The sequence below is a fragment of the Dendrobates tinctorius genome, unplaced genomic scaffold, assembly GCF_039654945.1.
Source record: "Dendrobates tinctorius isolate UK_male_01 unplaced genomic scaffold, ASM3965494v1 ptg000019l, whole genome shotgun sequence".
Lineage (NCBI taxonomy): Eukaryota > Metazoa > Chordata > Amphibia > Anura > Dendrobatidae > Dendrobates > Dendrobates tinctorius.
The window spans coordinates 24,919,398-24,941,494 of NW_027361687.1; the positions used below are offsets into that span (position 1 = coordinate 24,919,398).

At 43.6% G+C, this 22,097-nt stretch overlaps 1 long non-coding RNA gene across 1 annotated transcript; it reads left to right on the plus strand.

Annotated features, from left to right (window-relative positions):
- Nucleotides 1–1,067: 1,067 nt before the first annotated feature.
- On the plus strand, nt 1,068–18,454 carry LOC141082686 (uncharacterized). The gene is made up of 4 exons (XR_012230548.1): nt 1,068–1,202; nt 13,266–13,349; nt 13,511–13,672; nt 18,295–18,454. It is a non-coding gene; the product is annotated as an uncharacterized lncRNA (long non-coding RNA).
- The last annotated feature ends 3,643 nt before the right edge of the window (nt 18,455–22,097 follow it).

Consider the following 22,097-nt stretch of genomic DNA (forward strand, 5'->3'; position numbering starts at 1 on the left):
CGTACACTTCGTACACACACGGCTCCTCTCCGTACACCTCGTACACACGCAGCTCCGCACACCTCGTAAACACGCGGATCCGCTCCATACACCTCGTACACACGTGGCTTCACTTCGTACAACTCGTACACAAGCGGCTCCGCTCCGTACACCTCGTACATGCGTGGCTCCGCTCTGTACACCTCATACACATGCAGCTCCGCTCCGTACACTTCGTACACACACGGCTCCTCTCCGTACACCTCGTACACACGCAGCTCCGCACACCTCGTAAACACGCGGATCCGCTCCATACACCTCGTACACACGTGGCTTCACTTCGTACAACTCGTACACAAGCGGCTCCGCTCCGTACACCTCGTACATGCGTGGCTCCGCTCTGTACACCTCATACACATGCGGCTCCGCTCCGTACACTTCGTACACACACGGCTCCTCTCCGTACACCTCGTACACACGCAGCTCCGCACACCTCGTAAACACGCGGATCCGCTCCATACACCTCGTACACACGTGGCTTCACTTCGTACAACTCGTACACAAGCGGCTCCGCTCCGTACACCTCGTACATGCGTGGCTCCGCTCTGTACACCTCATACACATGCGGCTCCGCTCCGTACACTTCGTATACACACGGCTCCTCTCCGTACACCTCGTACACACGCAGCTCCGCACACCTCGTAAACACGCGGATCCGCTCCATACACCTCGTACACATGCGTCTCCGCTCCGTAAACACGCGGCTCCTTTCTGTCCACCGCATACACATGCGGCTCCGCTCCGTACACTTCATACACACACGGCTCCTCTCCGTACACCTCGTAAACACGTGGCTCCTCTCTGTCCACCTCATACACATGCGGCTCCGCTCCGAACACATCGTACTCACATTGCTCCGCTCACCTCATACACACACAGCTACACTCCATACACTTCGTACACACACGGCTCTGCTCTGTACACCTTGTACACACACGGCTCTGCTACATCCACACTGTAAACCCCTCCTGACCCCACACATAAATTTACCCTCATCCAGCACCATGACAACCAGCACAGCACAGCAGAGACCTGCATACATCGAGGCCCCTGATCATGTGACCCCTGACTCCTCCCCCTGTGTGCAAAGAACAGCCATCGCGTCAGGCCAGCTGCAGCCTGGCAGCCAATCAAAGCCTGGGTCGCCGCGTCAGAGAGCTATGGTATGTGCATGCAACACTGCAACACTTTATAGGGCCCACGCTTTTCAAGGGGCCGCATTTTTAAAGGGCCCCAGCGACCTATTTTTTCTCTAATCGGGGCCCACCAGCCATTTTCCCGCTACCCCGCCAGGCCAGACCAACCCTGCCATTATATGTCACCATAAGGCGGTAATATCAGTGCTAGTCTTTGTATGGAGATTTATTTTCAATAACAGGGTGGTCATCTCCTGAGGGTCCCCTATACCACCATAGCTATAATCATGATTACCTGGTTAGGGGCCACAGGCGGACACAGACAGAAAAGGCCCCTGTGCAAGAACAATATATGGGCCCTTTGCAGCCCAAGAGCTCCTAAAAATGCAAAATTGCACCTTTTTTGGAGGTAGCTATGGGCCCCCTGACCTCTTGCGCCCATGTGCTGATGCGCAGGTTGCCTCCAATGATATGTCTTCCTGTTAGGGGCCCGCTCATGTTTCGCCTCCCCTGAGCTGAACCTCTAGCTACGCCTCTGCTCTGTCACTAAGGGGTTTAAGCATTAGATACATTTATAAGTCAACTAAAAAATATTAACTAATAATGGTATCTTTCTAAGAAATAATAATTATAGGTTATGTGGTTTTAAAATTGTGAACTTTTTATTGCATTACTTTTTTCTGTTTTGTCAACACTGATCAAAGTTTCCTTTTCTGCTAGATGGAAAAAAAGGGAAAAACCTGTAGATTGTGATTTGCTGGCTGGAGATAGCGCATTGCTGTCAACAGAAAATATCAAATTATGTTTTGCTCATATCAAATTGGTCTGCATGAAAATTGCAATGTGTTTTGAAAACACCACTATTCTCACAAGCTTTGTTAAAACTTTGACTGTTTTAGTTTTTTTAAGGTGTGCCTTATAGCTTAATTATTTAAAGGGGAACCTGTCAGCAAGATTGTGCACAGTAACCTACAGACAGTGTCAGGTCGGCACCGTTATACTTATTATAATGATACCTGGTGATGAAATCTGTCTTGTGGATGTTGTGTAATCTTTATTTTCAGCTTTGAGTTATTGATATACTCGCGCTCCAGGGCGGCCTGTGGGAGGGTATTCATGTGGTGCACTGATTAGGTATTCATACTGAAGACTGCTGACAGGTCACTGATTCCTCACTGATCTGCCCCTTAGTTACCTAATGAATACCTGTACATACTGAAGGAAAAAAACACTTCTGGAGGCAGGTTTTTTTAATGCCCCTGCTTTCTTGATCACTGTATAGACCAGTGGTGGCGAATATATGGCACGCGTGCCAGAGAAGGAATGCAGAGTCCTCCCGGTGGGCACGCACGCCATCTCCTCAGGACTACAAGACGGCAGGAAAGGGGGAGCAGTGGGTCACAGGAGTCTGAAGCCGGCTGCTGCGGCTAACTCCTTTACCCGCTGCTAAAGAGAAATGAATATTCACTAAACTGGCAGTGAGTATTCATTTCTCTTATAGTGCGCACAGTGTCAGCTGCAGCCTGCCGGCTTCCAGCAGCTGCCGGGCTATCAAATAAGGAGCCATGCATACAAGGATAGGGATGAGGAGCCAGCATACTAGGATAGGGATGAGGAACCATGCACACAAGGATAGGGAAGAGGAGTCAAGCATACCAGGACAGGGAAGAGGAGCCATGCAGACAAGGATGGGGATAAGTAGCCATGCAGACAAGGATAGGGATGAGGAGCCATGCTTACCAGGATGAGGATAAGGAGCCATGCAGACAAGGATGGGGATAAGGAGCCATGCAGACAAGGATGGGGATAAGGAGCCATGCATACAAGGATGGGGATAAGGAGCATACAAGGATAGGGATGAGGAGCTAGCAAACTAGGATAGGGATGTGGAACCATGCATACAAGGATAGGGATGAGGAGTCATTCAGACCAGGATGGGGATAAGGAGCCATGCATACAAGGATAGGAATGAGGAGCCATGCATACCAGGACAGGGATGAGGAGTCATGCATACAAGGATAGGGATGAAGAGCCATGAATACAAGGACGGGTATGAGGAACCATGCATACCAGGACAGGGATGAGTAACCATGCATAAAAGGATGGTGATAAGGAGCCATGTGTGGCGCCCCTGAGGGTTCAGTCACCACAGAGGTACTGCACCTCACCCAGAGGTGTGGTACCCCACTCTCAGGTAAGGAGGGAGCATCAACCAGGACTCTAACACCTGCACCCAATACACACTATAGCAGCAGGGCACCCTGGACGTACCCTACAGGAGGATGGTCTCATCCCTGCCTGGGTAGTAAAGGGTGTTGGGAGGTGGGTGGAGATGGTAGGAAAGGGGGAGGAGCTTAGAGAGCAGAACAGCTAAGCTCAGTGGGTGGAGGGGAAGTGGAGAGAGTGTTGTGAAACAGCTCCCTGTCAGAAGGGGCTGCAGGAAGGAAACGAGATTGAAGGAAGCTCCCAGAAGTAGTAGGGGTCCTTGGGGCATGGGTAGTGAGAAGTCCACCCGTGAGGCCCGTATCCACTCTGATCATCATCAAGTGGAGGGACCAGGTTGCATGTGGGTACCAACCCTCTAACCTAGTGGCGAAATCACCATACTCAACTAGCAAGCCGGAGGCAGGGGCACCTGTAGGTGTTCCAGCCACAAGACATCTTCGCCGGAAAGGCAGCCATAAGAGAGCAGGACATCACCCAACAAGGTCCGCGGCTGCTGGCCTGGGACACTGACTGTGAAGTGTTGGGCAGAAGAGGTGGAAAGCCAGCACAGTGAGACGGCCAGGAGAGGCATATACGGAAGGGAGTCCTGGAAAGGTGTATCCTGATCTACCTGGGAGTTGACTGGACCCCTCATCTGGAGGAAGCAGCGCCAAGCGGGCATCTGTGCGTGCCAGAACAGTGAGTAAACCTTTGGAACTGCACCCAGCTGTGTCCTCTAATTATTCCTGCGTCACCTGCCCTGCACCACATCCAACAGCATCACCTTTTACATCTACATTCAAACTGCACTGGGGTACAGCTCTACCTGTGGAGAGCTAAACCATCTCTGCTGCCCTGTCATCATCCAAGAGGTTCTGCATAGCAGTGGCGGTCCCCTGACCAAATACCACAGGTGGCATCACAAACACTTTATTACAAACTTTACAAACTTTATTTCCCTGTAAATATCCCTTTTAATTGGATGCCCAGGGCCATGGACCGGGTCACAGCTGTTGTGACAACCCCTTTAAATACTGGCCCGGTATTGGAGTAACCCCACTGCCCTAGCGGGCGATCCTCATACATACAACGATGGGAATAAGGAGCCATGCATACAAGTAAAGGGATGATGAGCGAGCATACCAGGATAGGGATGAGGAACCATGCATACAAGGATAGGGATGAAGAGCTATGAATACCAGGACAAGGATGAGGAGCCATGCATGCCAGGACAGAGATGAGGAGCCATGCATACAAAGATGGTGATAAGGAGCCATGTATACAAGGATGAGAATAAGGAGCCTTGCAGACTTGGATGGGGATAAGAAGCCAAGCATACAAAGATGGGGATAAGGAGCCATGCCGACAAGGATGGGCATGAGGAACCATGCATTCAAGAATAGGGATTAGGGGACAATGCATACCTGGCTTATGTTAGAGTTTGAGTATTAATAGAAAAGTCCAATACACTGCCAAAGAACCAAAATGAAAAGGTCCGTTAAAAAATCATACTTTATTGACATAAATATCTTTTTTATAAAAAGAACCAATTATTCCAAAAAATTAACAAACACAGTGCCTAACTAAAAAAAGGAAGTATAGGCACTAAATAATGCATAAAAATTGAGAAAACATATTGAAAAACACCAATGTTACTGAATAATATACCAAGGCAAATTGCATGTAATGATCAAGCTACATATTCAGACAGAGCGTAAATGCAGGCAGAAGATGCAAATTCTCCTATATAAATCTCCCATGCATCTGCTTAACATAAATAGGTGCTTGTAGCCAACTATAATACATATTACCTCGATAAATCCGTTCAAAAGTGCAATAGTGTTCTGAAAATACATAAAGTGCTGCAGTGCCGATAGCGTCCTTGTAACCCCGACGTACGTTTCGTCAGCTCTTCCTCAGGGGGCATGTGTGAGTATGGGGAGTTACCTGGTTTATATAAAGGCAGGTGACCAATAGCGTGTCATTCTGAAAATTGCATGCTGTGCACAGCTGTGAGTAGATGACCAATAGCATGTCGCTCTGAAAATTGCATGCTGTGCACAGCTATGAGTAAAACAGTTGTCCGGATCTAAATAGCGCACCACTCACCCTGCGCATGACCGTATCATAGACCCTCCGTCCCCGGTAATTTGCACGAAGGAGACCAGCGCCATCAATATGGTGATGGCGGTGCGTTCCAGCGGCCATGGAACCGGGAGCCGTTGGATCCCAGTCACCGCCAAACGAGCGGTGCGCAAAGAGCAGGACAAATGTTGATGAAAAGATATTTATGTCAATAAAGTATGATTTTTTAACGGACCTTTTCATTTTGGACTTTTCATGTCTGTAATTACACCGGTGGTTTCCTTATGTTAGAATTTGTTAGAGAAAAACCCGAGAGTGGACCCTCTGGGTCGTGGCTCCAGAGCCCCCAAGGGCGAGCGGACCAGGTGAGGCCACCCCTATACAGGGAGTGTTAGGAGCAGGCCCAAAGGAGGTGGAACTGTATGGAGCATTATGTTAGCACATTATGCAGTATGAAACACTATGGGGCCATTATAAAGTATGGAGCACGATGTGAGGCCATAATACAGTATGGTGCACTATGGGGAGCCATTTTATAGAATGAAGCATCGTGTGGGCTGTTATACTGCATGGAGTACTAAGTGGGGCCTATTACACTTTATGCAGGACTATGTGGGTGCCATTACACTGTATGGAGGACTATGTGGAGCAATTATACTTTATGAAGATCTATGTGGAGCCATTGTACTGTATGGAGGACTTTATGTGCCCGTTATACTGTATGGAGGGCTGTGTGGGGATTACAGTTGGAGAATCGTAGCTTGATGGAGTTACTAATCTTTGTTGGGGGAACTGAGGGAGGGGGGTACAGTAGGGTCATCAGTGTGGGAGTATTATACTGTGGGAGGACTTTTGTTTGCATAATACTTTATTATTAGGCTTTATTCAAGGTTTTTATTCTTTATTAATACATATGTAAATTAGGCCATTGGGCCATATGCTTTTAACTGCTGTTACATAGCATATTATATTATTCCTCTATAATTCCAAAAGATAATTGTTTTATTTGACAAGGAAAAACTTCCTCAATTGTAGACATTTTTTTTTTTACAAATATCAAGGTTGCCCTGCAACTTTCTGCAAGCTTTTAACTATAATTGGTGGCTGGTATCTTAGGCTTGGAGTGCAGCGCTTACAAGCTCTTTGATATTGACTCTATAGCGCACTAATATACAAGTTGTCTTTCTAATCTAAAACCTCAATATTCAGGGCACTTTGCGAAAAATAAGTGGGTTTTGGATTGCAGTTTGGGCACTCTGTCTCCAAAATGTTCGCCATGTCTGGTATAGACAATGCTGACGAAGCGTTGTGTATACAGTAATAGAAAGCGCTGATGGCACTTCCTTCTCCAGACTGAACAATCCTCTGATCGCTGAGCGTAGGGAGAGAGCAGGATCTGCTGAATACTAGTAAACCCAGTCAGCTCTGCTATGAACTGGTTTAAGAAATAAATAAAAACTGCAAGAAAAAGAATGCTGCATGTTATTTAAAGCGTAACCACAATCATAATTTTTATTTCATAAACCAAAAGTACATATGAAAATAAGAAACGTTATAATATATTTTATCTGGGAAATCTGCTTCTTTCCTCTCCAGGATTGATTCTTCATTTTCAAAATTCTCAATTTCTGGGTAAAATCTATATTCATTGAATACAGATTTTTTTTTTTTTCTTTTCCTTTTCTTTTGTAAGTAGACCTCAGGTAAAAAATGCAAGGAAAAGCGAATCTTATGCTCCATTATTGTAAAACACTGTGTTTTACAACAGAAACAAGCAAGGGTAAAGCAAAAAGGCTATGCTTGCACTTGCTCTTAAAGGCCAATTGTCACGGGTGTGTCAGGGGTGACATACACTCATCCTGGATCCGTTTGTAGAAGGTCTTTGCGATTAGCTCAAGCACCTTCTTGATTTTTGTTTCTCTATTGTGGAGCGATATCCTTCTCCCTTTAGGACCCAACAGTTACCTCCACATTCTCCTGCTAAGTAGACACCTTTGCTGAGGGTTTATATTCATTCCGTGTCTGCAACATGTTGCTGGTGTTAGTTCTTACTTGTCTCTGTCTAGTTGGAAGTACTTACAGTCAGTTTGTACCAGCGTCGGACTGGAACACCTTGGGCCCACCAGAGAAAATCATTCTTGGGGCCCACTATGTAGCTGCATAGAGTTAAATACCAGACCACCAATTATGCGGTAAAACACGCTAATATCCGGGTATAAGGTTGTACATGTCTTAATTATGTAGCAGGAGTTGGGGTAGCCCCCTCATAGAATATAAAGCAGCCCCCTCACATAGTATAATGCAGCCATCTCATAGAATATAAGGCAGCCATCTCATAGAATATAATACTGCCCCCCTCATAGGGAATAATGCACCCCCTCATAGGGTATAATGCACCCCCTCATAGGGTATAATACTGCCCCCCTCATAGGGTATAATACTGCCCCCCTCATAGGGTATAATACTGCCCCCCTCATAGGGTATAATACTGCCCCCCTCATAGGGAATAATGCACCCCCTCATAGGGAATAATACTGCCCCCCTCATAGGGTATAATACTGCCCCCCTCATAGGGTATAATACTGCCCCCCTCATAGGGAATAATGCACCCCCTCATAGGGTATAATGCACCCCCTCATAGGGAATAATGCTGCCCCCCTCATAGGGTATAATACTGCCCCCCTCATAGGGTATAATACTGCCCCCCTCATAGGGTATAATACTGCCCCCCTCATAGGGAATAATGCACCCCCTCATAGGGTATAATGCACCCCCTCATAGGGTATAATACTGCCCCCCTCATAGGGTATAATACTGCCCCCCTCATAGGGAATAATGCACCCCCTCATAGGGAATAATGCACCCCCTCATAGGGTATAATGCTGCCCCCTCATAGGGTATAATGCTGCCCCCTCATAGGGTATAATACTGCCCCCCTCATAGGGAATAATGCACCCCCTCATAGGGTATAATGCTGCCTCCTCATAGGGTATAATACTGCCCCCTCATAGGGTATAATACTGCCCCCCTCATAGGGTATAATACTGCCCCCCTCATAGGGAATAATGCACCCCCTCATAGGGTATAATGCTGCCCTCCTCATAGGGTATAATGCTGCCTCCTCATAGGGTATAATACTGCCCCCTCATAGGGTATAATAATGCCCCCCTCATAGGGAATAATGCTGCCTCCTCATAGGGTATAATGCTATATAGATATATAGATATAGAGTTAGATAGATATAGATAGAAAGATAGATGTAGAAATAGATAGATATAGAGATAGAAAGTAGATAATGGATAGATATAGATAGAAAGATTCATAGAGATAGATAGAGATAGATAGAGATAGATATAAAGATAGATATAGAAAGAAATATAGATAGATAGATCGATAGGTAGATAGATATAGAGATAGATAGAAAATAGATAATGGATAGATAGATAGATATAGAGATAGATGGCTATAGATAGAAAGATATAGGGATAGATAGATATATAGATAGAGATAGATAATAGATAGAGATATACAGATATAATAATAATAATAATAATAATAATATAGACATATATAGATAGATATAGAGATAAATATATATAGATAGATGGCTATAAATAAAAATAGATATAGAGATAGATAGATATAGAGATAATAGATATAGAGATAGATAGATATAGAGATAGATATAGAGACAGATAGATATAGAGATAGATATAGAGATAATAGCTAGATATAGAGATATGTATAGAGATAGATAGATATAGTTAGAAAGATAGATATAGAGATAGATAGAGATAGATAGATGGATAGATAGATATAGATAATAGAGATAATAGATAGATATAGAGATAGATATAGAGATAGATGGATAGATCAATAGATAGATAGATAAAGAGCGAGAGATAGAGATTGATAGATAATGAGATATAGAGATATAGTGTTAGATAGAAAGATAGATATGGATATAGAGAACAGATATAGAGATAGATAGATAGATATAGAGATAGATAGATAGATATAGAGATAGATAGATACAGAGATCGATAAATAGATAGAGAGATAGATATAGATAATAGATAGAGATAGATAGATAAAGATAGATAATAAATATAGAGATAGAGTAAGATAGAAATATATAGAGATAGGTAGATATAGATAATAGAGATAGCTAGATAGATAGACATAATAGATAGATATAGATATAGATAGATATAGATAGAAAGATAGATATAGAGATAGATGTAGAGATAGAAAGATAGATATAGAGATAGAGCGATAGAGAAAGATAGATAGATATAGAGATAGATATAGAGATAGAAAGATAGATAGATATACAGAGAGATAGATATAGAGATAGAGATAAATAGATATAGAGAGAGATATAGAGAGAAATAGATATAGATATAGAGATAATAGATATAGAGATAGATAGATATAGATATAGAGAGAGATAGATACAGAGAAAAGATATAGAGATAAATAGATAAAGATAGATAGATATATAGATATAGAGATATAGAGATAGAAAGACAGATAAAGAGAGAGAGCGATAGATAGATATACAGAGAGATAGATATAGAGATAGATAGAGATATATAGATAGATAGCTATAGAGATAGATATAGAGAGAAATAGAGATAGATATAGAGATAGTTAGAGATAGATATATAGATATAAAGATAGATATAGAGATAGATATAGATATAGAGATAGAGCGATAGATAGCGAGAGATATAGATATAGAGATAGATAGATACAGAGAAAAGATATAGAGATAGATAACGGATAGATAAATAGATAGATAGGTATAGAGATAGATAGATATAGATATTAGATAGAGAGATATATATATATAGATAAAGATAGATAGATATAGATGGTAGCTAGATAGATAATAAATATAGAGATAATAGATATAGAGATAGATAGATAGACATAATAGATAGATATAGAGATATATATATATAGATAGATATAGAGATAGATAGATATAGAGATAGATGTAGAGATAGAAAGATAGATATAAAGATATAGATAGATATAGATAATAGATAGAGATAGATATAGAAATAGATAGAGATAGATATAGAAATAGATAGATATAGATAATAGATAGAGATAGATAGATAGAGATAGAAAGATAGATATAAGAGAGATAGAGAGAGAGATATATAGAGAAATAGAGATAGATAGATAGAGAGAGCGAGAGATATAAAAAAAAAACCAAAACACGATACTCACCTCTCCTCCTCGCTCCCACGCTGATCCCGGCTTCAGTGTCAGGAGCTGCCCCCTCTGCCAGACACACAGCGGGTGCGTGATGTAGTGACGTCATCGCGCACTGGCTGTGAGTCAGGAGCAGAGAGGACTGAGGGCGGCGCCGGCCCTGATGCAGAGCGGCTTACTGGGCTGGGGGCGGGGCCTCTGGGGGTGGAGACCTGAAATGAGATTCACTGCTTCGCAGTGAATATTCATTTCTCTTTAGCAGGGGGGACAGGGGCTCCTGCCTCCTGACACCCCAGGGGCCCCCATAGCAGCTGCATGGTGTGCGACACACCACTGGCTGGGGGCCCCTGGAGCAGCGGGGGCCCTAGGCAACTGCTGGCCCTGTATGCCTGCAGGTGCCAGGGCCCACCAGATGCCAGGGCCCACCGGAGAATCCTCCGGTTCCCCGGTGGGCCAGTCCGACGCTGGTTTGTACCTTTTCTGAAGACTATTGAAGGATTACTGGTGTGACATCTCTGTGGTTTTCAAGTTGAGTGTTGCCTTTTTTATCTACCCTTTCTGTCTTTAGTTGTAGTGGGGACTAATTCACGCTAATCCCGTCTTCTCCTTAACCAGTATAGGTGCAGAACCTATATAGGGACATTTAGGGCAGACAGGGTGATTTTAGATCTGCCTATATGTCTCCACTCCACACTTCACTAGTATTTGGGCTCCCTCTTCCCATTGTTGAGCACTTACATATCCTTCACCCAGCATGACACCATTTTATTTAGACTATAAGCTACCATTAAGTTATGCCAGTCTTAATGAAGGGGCTCCCTTGAGTACAATGTGCCAAATTCATTAACAGACACAAACCACTTAATGAATTAATGTTAATTGGCATGTGCCTTCACCCAAAATGTAGTCATATAGTCAGAGACCAGAACACATTTCAGGGGTCATACACTACTAAAGTGACACTACATTTTATGAATTTGGTGGCCTCATCCAGCCCATGCTACGGCCATGTTGGCATAGTTGTCAGACTTCTGTGTAAATTCTAAATGTCACAATACTTTTGCTCAACTTCTGAGTTGGGCAAAAATATTACAACTTGTTAAGGTGTTTAATGCTGGAATTCTGGAGTAAACACCTTAATGAATCGAGCTCCAAGTTTCCATGATGAGTATTTTCTGCACTAATTAGCCAATTTACACTACTTTTTTATGTTGTTTTTTGTGTGTAATTTTTATCATTTTTTAATTTTTTTTTGGTATGCTATGTTTTAAGTATAACTACCGTACTTAGTTTTGGAGATTCTCTGTTACTTAGTTTTGATAAAACATTATTGATAAAGTCATTGGCGAATTATGTCTTTCTACCACGCTTGCATTGTCGAAACACACTAAAACTGCAAATGCAGCTTTTTGTGGATTCTCTGCATCTCATTCAAGTCTATAGGGAAAATCTGCAAATAAAACATGTATATACTGCAAGAAGGGTTGACCTATTGCATTAAAAAAACCCAGAAAAGTAGGCATGAGCTTTGCATAAACATCCACTTTGATGAAACGTTAACGCGCTGCGTTTTTTGTGCACATAAATACACAAAAAACAAACACAACAAATATTCATTGTGGGATTTTAGCTTTGATGCAATGGTAGCAGAATAGGGATAAGCACATATGTTTGAGTGGAACTGAATTCTACTTACAATTTGCAAAAACCCACATATTCCAAAATTCTGCATTTTTTGAATTTGCTTCCGCACAAATTCATCAAAATGGTGGCCGTTAAAAGGTTGAAAAATAAAATACACTCACTCTCCAGTCCCTCCGCTCCCCACTGTCACCCATCTTGTACTTGTCATTTCATTTCTTATCACTGCTCATATTGGATCTCTGGGCCTCTTCACATTGGGCCGGGACTTTAAGATTTGAACAGTTCTGTGTGTGCGCGCAGAAGATCAGGGCACATATCTTGATGTCATGACCTTACTCATGATTACGCAGAACCTTTCAAAGCCTCATCAGAGTTAGAAGTCCCAACCCAAGGCCCGGGATTCAGCGAATGCAGCAGTGATAAGAAGTTGTGAAGAGGACCAGAATGGTGGCAGTGAAGAGTCGAGGGGCCAAAGAGGTGAGTGGGAGGTCAGTATAAGTAGCTTTTTTGATTTTTTTAAATCTTACTTTTATTATACTCTGGGGTCGGCAGTGAAGATAAAGGCCCATTTGACATGCCAACCAGGGCCTTGAGGTACTCGGAACCAGGTCGGACAGTTCTTTGGGGAAGTCACGGGGCTATGACCCGACTCCGTGGCCCTGGCTGTGCCGTAAAATGGGGAATATATATGGGATTTAACGTGACGCCACCTGTGGTGTTTGGCAACAGATGGCTGATGCTGCTAAAGGAGACCGCTGGGGCTGATGATGACACAGCTGGGATGCTTCTGCTCCCCACAGGTGGAGCGGGGCCTCAGTGCTACAGTTTCTGTTTATGACAGGCTTTGTGTACCTTGTGGTGTAGGACACAGGGCGCAAGAGATCACTGGAGGACACAAGGACTGTAGTTTTCCTTTCCTTTACTTGATAGTTGATTGTACAGACTGGGGCACTGGTAGCAGATCGTGATGGAGAGCCGGGCAGCCTGGAAGCAATTTTGGATATACCTGGCCAGGTAGGTTACGGAGCCTTTCCTTCTGCGCTGTCCTCCCTTTTTCCTTGCTGCCTAACAGCTCATCCTCCTGCTGCTAACTGTCTCTCTCTGTTTTAAAAACTAACTGTTGCCCGCATGGCAGGCAGCTCGAGCCTATCACAGGTGCCACTTCTTTGTTTCAGCTCCAGGCTCTGGTATGTTGCTGTGCCGTCAGGTATTATATCGTGCCAGGAGACCTGCAGTCCCCTGTCCTCCAGATTTAGCTGCCAGGACTTCAGTACCCGTGCAACCATGGACTCCGATATCCCCCAGGTTCTGCTCGACTTCTCTCCTACTGACACCTAGTAAGGGGACCCCTTCTTGCTTCCAGGCATGACATTACTCCCTGTGAGGGAGGCAATGCCACTGTGGCAACCAGACTCTTGGGGTGCCACACATTCACATGGCCATATTGTAAGGAGATGGACAAACTGTCCACATTATCCCTTGAAGAATATGTGTAATGTTATATTATGTAATGTGAAAAGTTATTTGTCTGTGTAGTGATCATTATTCTTGGTGATGAAGTTGCATTCTGCCCAGCAACAATAAGTTATTAGGACAGTTAGAGTTAATGTTTGGGACTAGCCCAGAGTGGGAGGTGCTAAGTTAAAGAGAAAGGAGAGACAGCTTCCAGCTAGTGAGTAAGATAGGCCCTGCAGTGCATAGAGAAAGGACCTAAGGTCCAGTGTGAGAAGTGCCGCATTTTGGGATGTCTCTAAACTGACAGGAGACTGAAAGGAACAGATAGCAAGATCCGGAGCAGAAGTGACTCAGTGACAGAGTGATCTTTCAGTGACAGGTCCTGAGAGATGATGCCTAGCAGAAAGACCTAGAGTTTACAACTCGCTAGGTAACGGACCTAGACATGACTGAGTACAGGAGATGAATAGATTGACTGGAGCAGGAGTTCCAGAGCATCAGCACTAGAGAAGATAAGGTCATACTGGCACCCTAATCAGAAGGAAGGTTTAACATGCCAGGGCACAAGAGAGAAGTACCTCGACCACAGCTACCGCACTGCACCACATTACAATATTTTCAGTCCGAGTCCTGCCTGTGAAAAAAATGGACAGCACACAGACCAATGTTATTCAATGATGCATTCGAAAAATTTGCATGTGAAAAAAATTGTAGCATGTACTAGTTTCTTCCGTAAATTCGATGAGACGTGGATATTCAAGTCTGTGTGCAAAAAAGAAAATGGATTGTATATGAAACGCATACAGATGACAAGTGAGAAAAAAATATCCCAGTTTTCTAGATGAAACGCTGAACATATTTTTTTATACGGTTGTGTGAACCTGACCCTAATATGGGACACTCAACAAGCCGTCACACTTGTAGAGACAGTTTCCTCATGTACCAGAGACACTGACATACATAGACACATTAACATGAATGGTTCTCTGCACATGTCAGAGTGTTTTCACAGACACACGGCCCGTGTGCAAAACACAGAAACATGTCAGTGTATGTGGGAGTGCACGGTCCGCAAAACGTGCTGAACACGGCACAGTTCACACTGTCCTCCGTGTTCACGGACGGCGGCTGGGCAAGAAGAGCTACTGTAAGCCACTATTCCCCGCTTTCTAGTGTAAGGTGACATTAAGCCCGGATTAGTAATGGAGAGGTGTCAATAAGACACCTCTCCATTACTAATCCTAGAGTTATTTAAGGGTTAAATAAACACACACACACACACACACACACAATAAGAACAAAGTATTTTAATTAAAGAATACAACATACATAGTGTTTAAAGCTGTTCTCCTAATTCCATATCAATGCCATCGTTCTCCTGTAAAAAAAATTATAAAATAATAAACCAACAATATCCATACCTGTCCGGCGATCTGTCACGTCCCACGTTGTAAATCCATCTTGGGGGGTTAATCAGTTTACAGCTGGAGCGCTGCTAATGTGACCGCTCTGGCTGTAAACTACTGGGGAATGAATGGAAGCAGCCGGTGCATGCTCAGTAACTAGCGGTGATGTCACTGAGCCCATGCGTGCTGCTTCTCCTTTATTCCCCAGTAGTTTACAGTTGGAGTGGTCGCATTAGAAGCGCTCTGGCTGTAAACTGATTAACCCCCCGAGATGGATTTACGTCGTGGGACATGACTGAGCGCCGGACAGGTATGAATATTGTTGATTTATTATTTAATCATTTTTTACAGGAGAACGATGGCATCGATATGGAATTAGGAGTATAATAAAGATTTTACAACTGTGTAGTGTATTCTTTCATTAAATTACTTTATTCTCATTGTGTGTGTGCTTATTTAACCCTTGAATAACTCTAGGATTAGTAATGGATAGGTGTTTTATTGACACCTCTCCATTACTAATCCGGGATTAATGTCACCTTACAATAGAAAGGTGACATTAACCCCTTATACCCCACTTGCCATCACTACAGGGCAAGTGGGAAGAACCCGACAAAGCTCCAGAATAGGCGCATCTAATAGATGCACCTTTCTGGGCAGCTGCGGGTTGCTGTTTTTAGACTGTGGGGGGCTAAGATCAATGGCCCCTTACCTGCCTGAGAATATCAGCCCCCAGCTGTGAGTTTTGCCAGGTTGGTTCACAAACAGAGGGGGACCCCACGTCGAGTTTTCATTCATTTTTTCTCTCCTGCTTGCTGTTGCCGGCAGAGCAGGAGAGAAGAATGAAAGCTGCGTTCAGCATCAGCCACAGGGGAACAACGCTTACTGTAGCGCTTCTTCCCCGGCGGCCCTCCGTGTGGTCCTGATGCATCACACGTGCAGCCCACGGTTGCCACACATGTGCCACATGGATGTACCACATATCCGCACGGACACACGTACACGGATAGCTCTGGTACCGTTTTTTCCGATACCGGAATTATCTGGGCGTGTGAGACTGCGCTAATGAAGAATAACTTATCTGCAAATCAAATTTCCCAGGAAAATCTGCACGATCAGGCAAATTAGAATTTTTCCTGATCCGCTTACCTCCATCAAGGAAACAATGAGTGAGCCCAAAGTAGAATGTAGAATTTGCCTTCTGCGGTTTTTGCATTTACATAAAGCTTTCTATTGTCCACATCATTGCTGTATGATGTATTTGTTTTGGCGTCCTGTCTTTCCTCTTGATACTTGTGTTCCAGAGAAGCAAATAAAAAAGTTAATTAACCTTCAATTACCTCCCAGCAATTACTAAAGAACAATTTGCTTTGTGAAGAAGTCACTGCGGCAGTGATGGTGTTCCCCATTACGAGCCTCCAGAATTTATATGAAGTGAGCTTTTCTTCTATGAGCGCAGCTGGAACACTTAACGAGCGCTGATGAAATTAGGCCAGAGTTTCTTGGAATTATATCAATGCAAATATGTGAATGACATCAAGAAAAGTACTTTATTTTATTTACCTTTCATGGCTTATTTATTTAAGGTACATTAAATATGTCAACTGATTAGCAAAACAGTCTGAAGGAAAAACAGCGGATAAAGAAATAAAAATATACTCTCCCCAAGGCCATTAGCAAGATGTGACTAAAGCACCCTGTGTAATCCCCCAGGTTGAATGACCCTGACACAATGTTCATAAGGAGGTTTTTTTTTTTTTTATCTTCCGGAGATTTGAACGGAAACTCTCCAAAAACTTCACGTAAAGAAAAACTCCTCCAAAATTGAACCAAAACAGGAGCGTTCCTGAATACATTTCTGCTTTAAAATTTGTGGTTTTAGAATTAAAAAACACTGTATGCACATACCCAAAATGTAAGTTCATAAAAAGTTTATTGGGTGAGAGCCTTTCCAAAATTTTCAGTAAAAGCTGCTTCAAAAACTTTTGGAAAACTGTTCCAATTCACTTCTATAAGAAATCTGTTTTGCTGATTAAGAGGGGATTTGAGATTTTTTTCTTCCCCTGAAAGGTTTTTCAAAATACCTGCTAAGAAAAAGAAAGTGCAAGTTGCTTGTTTGAAGAAGATCATAAAGGAGACATCTCCAAAGAAAAAAGTCTTCCAAAACACTTCAAAACTATTTCAGAAAACAATTCAGGAAATGGAAAAAAAACTTCTCCAAAGCAGAAGAGTTTCCTTAAAGAAGTTTCTGTAGGGAAAACTCAAAGTTTTCGAACTCTTCAAAAAACTAAGTGAACTTAGCCCAAGGGCTTTAAGACACCTGCCAAGGTTTTCTTAGTGAAGCCGCTTCAAGGAAAACCAACGCTGCTTCACTGGTGGTTTTGCTGTTGTTTTACAGACAGAATCCTCCTGAAATTGAAGTCACAAATCCTAAAGAAGCAGCATGCACATTTTTTTTCCCACCAGGCATTTTTCAAAACCTCTCCAGAAAAAAAAAGCTCAAAATACTTCTCGCATGATCAGGTGAAAATCATATTGGGGACCAGGAGCTTCAAGCTGCACCTTTTTAGTAGACATAAGGCCCACTGATTTCATTGGCATAAGATAACTAATGTATGGAGCTCAGACAAAAAGCATCATTCAATCTGCACTGAATTAAGTGAACATTGTGTAGCATTTTACTGCCACATTTGACCAGGACTCGTTTGAGATGACGGTGAAGAACTGGAAGTTATAAAAGACTTCAGCATACTCGGATCAATGGCAGGCACCGCACTGCCTAAGGAGAGTGCCTCTGACTGCTGCGCCCTCCCCTCTCTCACCCCCTTTCCGCCAAGCTTGTCTGAGGCACACTTTGGTTCCGCTGCCCATGGTGGGAGGAGTAGAGATGGGGTGAGGGATAGTAAGCCAATCAGGGGCAGGGGTTTCAATTCACCCCTCCCTCCTCCTTTACAGCTCCTATATATGCTATGGTATGATGCCTATTACTTCCTCTTCCTCCTGGCTTGAAGCGGGTTCTGGAGGCGCTTGTCCCACCCTCTCTCCCTTATTGAGAAGAGTTTGTAATATTTTTTCTAATTGTTTTGTTTTTTTCCTAGAATTCAAGTCACAGCGGTAAAAGAAAGAAAGGACACAGGACTATGGCTCGTTGTCTGACTTGCCCGTGAATTGGGTACAGGGCATTGGGCGACAAGCACATCTTAATCAAATATGAGTGCCTTTTTAATGGTTGTTATTAAAAGATAATAAAGCTGTGACCGACCGTCATTATTTGGTTGGGGTTTGTGTTTTGGAAAGTGTGCCAAAGGAGGGGGTCCGGGTCCTGGCTCTGGGGTCGCTGCAGTTTGATCACTCAGGATGCGGCGATGACATCGGAAGTCAATATGAGAATAGTTATAAACAAATCAACAATGAAGTCAATGGGCAAGGTCTTCAAATCGAGAAACATTTAGCTGGCAATGAAGACACAGCTTTTACATAGTTCATTTTTTTCCTGTGGTAACATAACGATACAAAAACTGGACAATAAACAAGACAGAAGAAGAACTGACGCCTTTGAAATGTCGGCGCCAGCAGGAAGCCCAGCAGGAAGCGCCCGACGAGAAATGGAGCCGGACATTCTCGCGCGATCAGCGATGGACAGCGGGGGAGCCGGTCGGAGGTAAGTATCACACATAGCGATATCGCTAGCAATATCGCTATGTGTAAAACCCCCTTTAGTCCAGTAGGGGTAGCACAGTATTATAGAATAGAATAAGGATTAGTTAGACCAATAGGATTAGGTTAATTAGGAGGGGATAAGAGAGGGTAGTTAGGAGAGCTTCCTGGAGTTAGGTAGTTGGAGTGTAAGTCAGGAGCAAGGACACGACAGATGTGTCCAGGGGAAACATTTAAGGTGAGGAGCCCATCAGTCCAGGGCCTTAGAGCTGACAGTCACACAGTGTGGAGGAATATCTTTGCAGCATCAGAATGGTAGCAGCTATCTTCGTGGGAATAACCCTAAAAGTCCACGGCCTATGGCCTGGTAAGGAATGGAAGAGCCATTTCTCGACTTCAGGTTTGGAAAGGGAAGCGGGCGGAAACTCCTGAAGCGGGTTAGTGTGAGCAGTAAGGAAGCTGCAGGAGCGGCGGATCCGGTGGATATTCCTGGAGAAGTGAGGGACAGTACAGGGAATGGAATGGTGATATTCTGCAATGAATCTTGTGCTGTTTCTGTGACTAAATTGGACGAGCTGAGTAAAATTGTTTTGTTGAAGATGAACCTGGACTCTAACTGTCATTGTGTGGTGCTAAAAGAAAAGGAGCCCTGGCAGTGTGGAATGGACCCTGACTTACCAGTGAGTGGACTATCGTGTGTTAATAGAGTGGAGGGCCAGGGTGTGCCAGCACTGCCACCGTTAGCCACCACTACCCCCCTGGCCTCCGTTTCACATGAATGTAGTTGTAAATTATTGCAAGTTTTGCCTGTACTGATTTTTTTTTTGTTTTGAAAATTTGGCAGATAACGTAAGTTGGGTCATCTTTTGTGATCTAAAAAAGGCCCAAAGCTAGTCAACCCTTGCCTCCCCTGTGTATTGCAGACTCGCGACCATTGCTGGCCACAGCCAGAGTTGTGGCTGAGGATATAGTGCTTGTCGTGGTTACTTCTGATGTCCATGGAATAGAATGTGTGAACAGCTCTGCAGAGTGCCAATCTGTGGTTCCCCACAGTCAGTTGGGCGTTTGGAAAGTTGTGACCCAGAGGGAAAAAAGGGTGATTGGGGTGCCACCTCTGAGGATTGTACTGTGTGTGATGTTAACCCCTTAGTGACAGAGCCAATTTGGTACTTAATGACCAAGTCAATTTTTACAATTCTGACCACTGTCACTTTATGAGGTGATAGCTTTGGAACACTTCAATGGATCCCACTGATTCTGAGAATGTTTTTTCGTGACATGCTGTACTTCATGTTAGTCATAAAATTTCTTCGATATGACTTGCATTTATTTATGATAAAAATGGAAGTTTGGCAAAAATTTTGAAAATTTTGCAATTTTCAAACTTTTAATTTTTGTGTCCTTAAATCAGAGGGTCATATCGCACAAAATAGTTCATAAATAACATTTTCCACATGTCTACTTTACATCAGCACAATTTTGGAAACATAAATTTTTTTTATAAGGATTAAAAGTTGACCATCGAATTCTCATTTTTCCAACAAAATTTACAAAACCATCTTTTTTAGGGACCACCTCACATTTCAAGTGAGTTTGGGGGGTCAATATGACAGAAAACACCCAAAAGTAACACCATTCTAAAAACTGCACCCCTCTAGGTGCTCAAAACCACATTCAAGAATTTTATTAACCCTCCAGGTGCTTCACGAGAACTAAAGCAATGTGGAAGGAAAAAATGTACATTATACTTTTTTCACAAAAAACTTTAGACCCAAATGTTTATATTTTCAGAAGGGTAACAAGAGAAAATGGACCACAACATTTGTTATGCAATTTCTCCTGAGTACGCCAATACCCCGTATATGGGGGAAAGCCACTGTTTGGGCATATGGCAGGGCTCAAAAGGGAGGTAGCACTGTTTGACTTTTTGAACCCAAAATTGGTTGGAACCAATGGCGGGCGCCATGTCGCGTTTGGAGACCCCCTGATGTACCTAAACAGTGGAAACCCCCCAATGCTAACTCCAACCCTAACACAGCCCTACCCCAACCCTAATCCTCACCCTAATCCCAACCCTAACCACAACCTTAACCCCAACTCCAAAACCACCCTAACCCCAACACCCCAATCGTAACCCCATCACAACCGTAACCCCAACGCAAACCTAACCCCAGCACCACAACCGTAACTCCCACACTACAACCGTAACCTGAACCATAACCCCAACACAACCCTAACGCTAGCTCCAACCCTAACCCTAGCCCAACCCTCTCCCGAATATCCCCTATCCTCTGGAATGCCTCAACACGTCCGATTTTCCACCACCCTCGGATCCTTCAAACGGAACCTGAAAACCCATCTTTTCAGGAAAGCTTACAGACTGCAATGACCATTCTGCCGCCTCACCACCGCCTGAGCTGCCGCCTCATCACCACCAGAGCTGCTGCACTCCCGACCTTCTGTCTTTTCCCCGCTATCCCGTAGAATGTAAGTCCGCAAGGACAGGGTCCTCTCCCCTCTGTACCAGTCTGTCATTGTAAATTTGTTGTGGAAACTTGTTTACTGTTAACGATATCTATAACTTTGTATGTAACCCCCCTTCTCATGTACAGCACCATGGAATAAATGGCTCTATATAAATAAATAATAATAATAATAATAATAAACCCCAGCTCTAAGCTTAACCCTAAGGAAAAATGGAAATAAATACATTTTTTTTAAACTATTTTTACTTAAGTAAGGAGGTGATAAAGAGGGGTTTGATTTACTATTTTTTTTATTTTGCTCCCTGTAATAGGGTCTATCACAGTGATCAAAATGAACCTATAGGAGAAATCTCCTATTGTTGCTAGGTGCCGGCTGGCAGATCTCAGTGGGCGCACCGCGCATGCGCCTACCATTTTCTTCCCAGAAGAAGATGCCGAGGGCCGGGGGACAGAGCTGGAGGGACTGGGGGACATCAAAGGTATTGGGGGGCTCAGGGGACCCATTTCTCTCTCCTCTGATGTGCTAGATCATATCAGAGGAGAGAGAAATAAATGGGAAATCAGCCTTTTTTGCGGTCGCAGTTATTCAGTGAATCACCTTGATCGCAACACTGGGGACTGAGACCCCGGAGATTTTCCGATGCTGGGGGCGCTATAACCTTAGTTCTCAGCACCGAAAAAAGCAGCGCTGAGGAATAAGTACCTGTCATGATCCATGCTGGATCAGGACTGATAAAAAGCACAGGTAACCTCTTTTT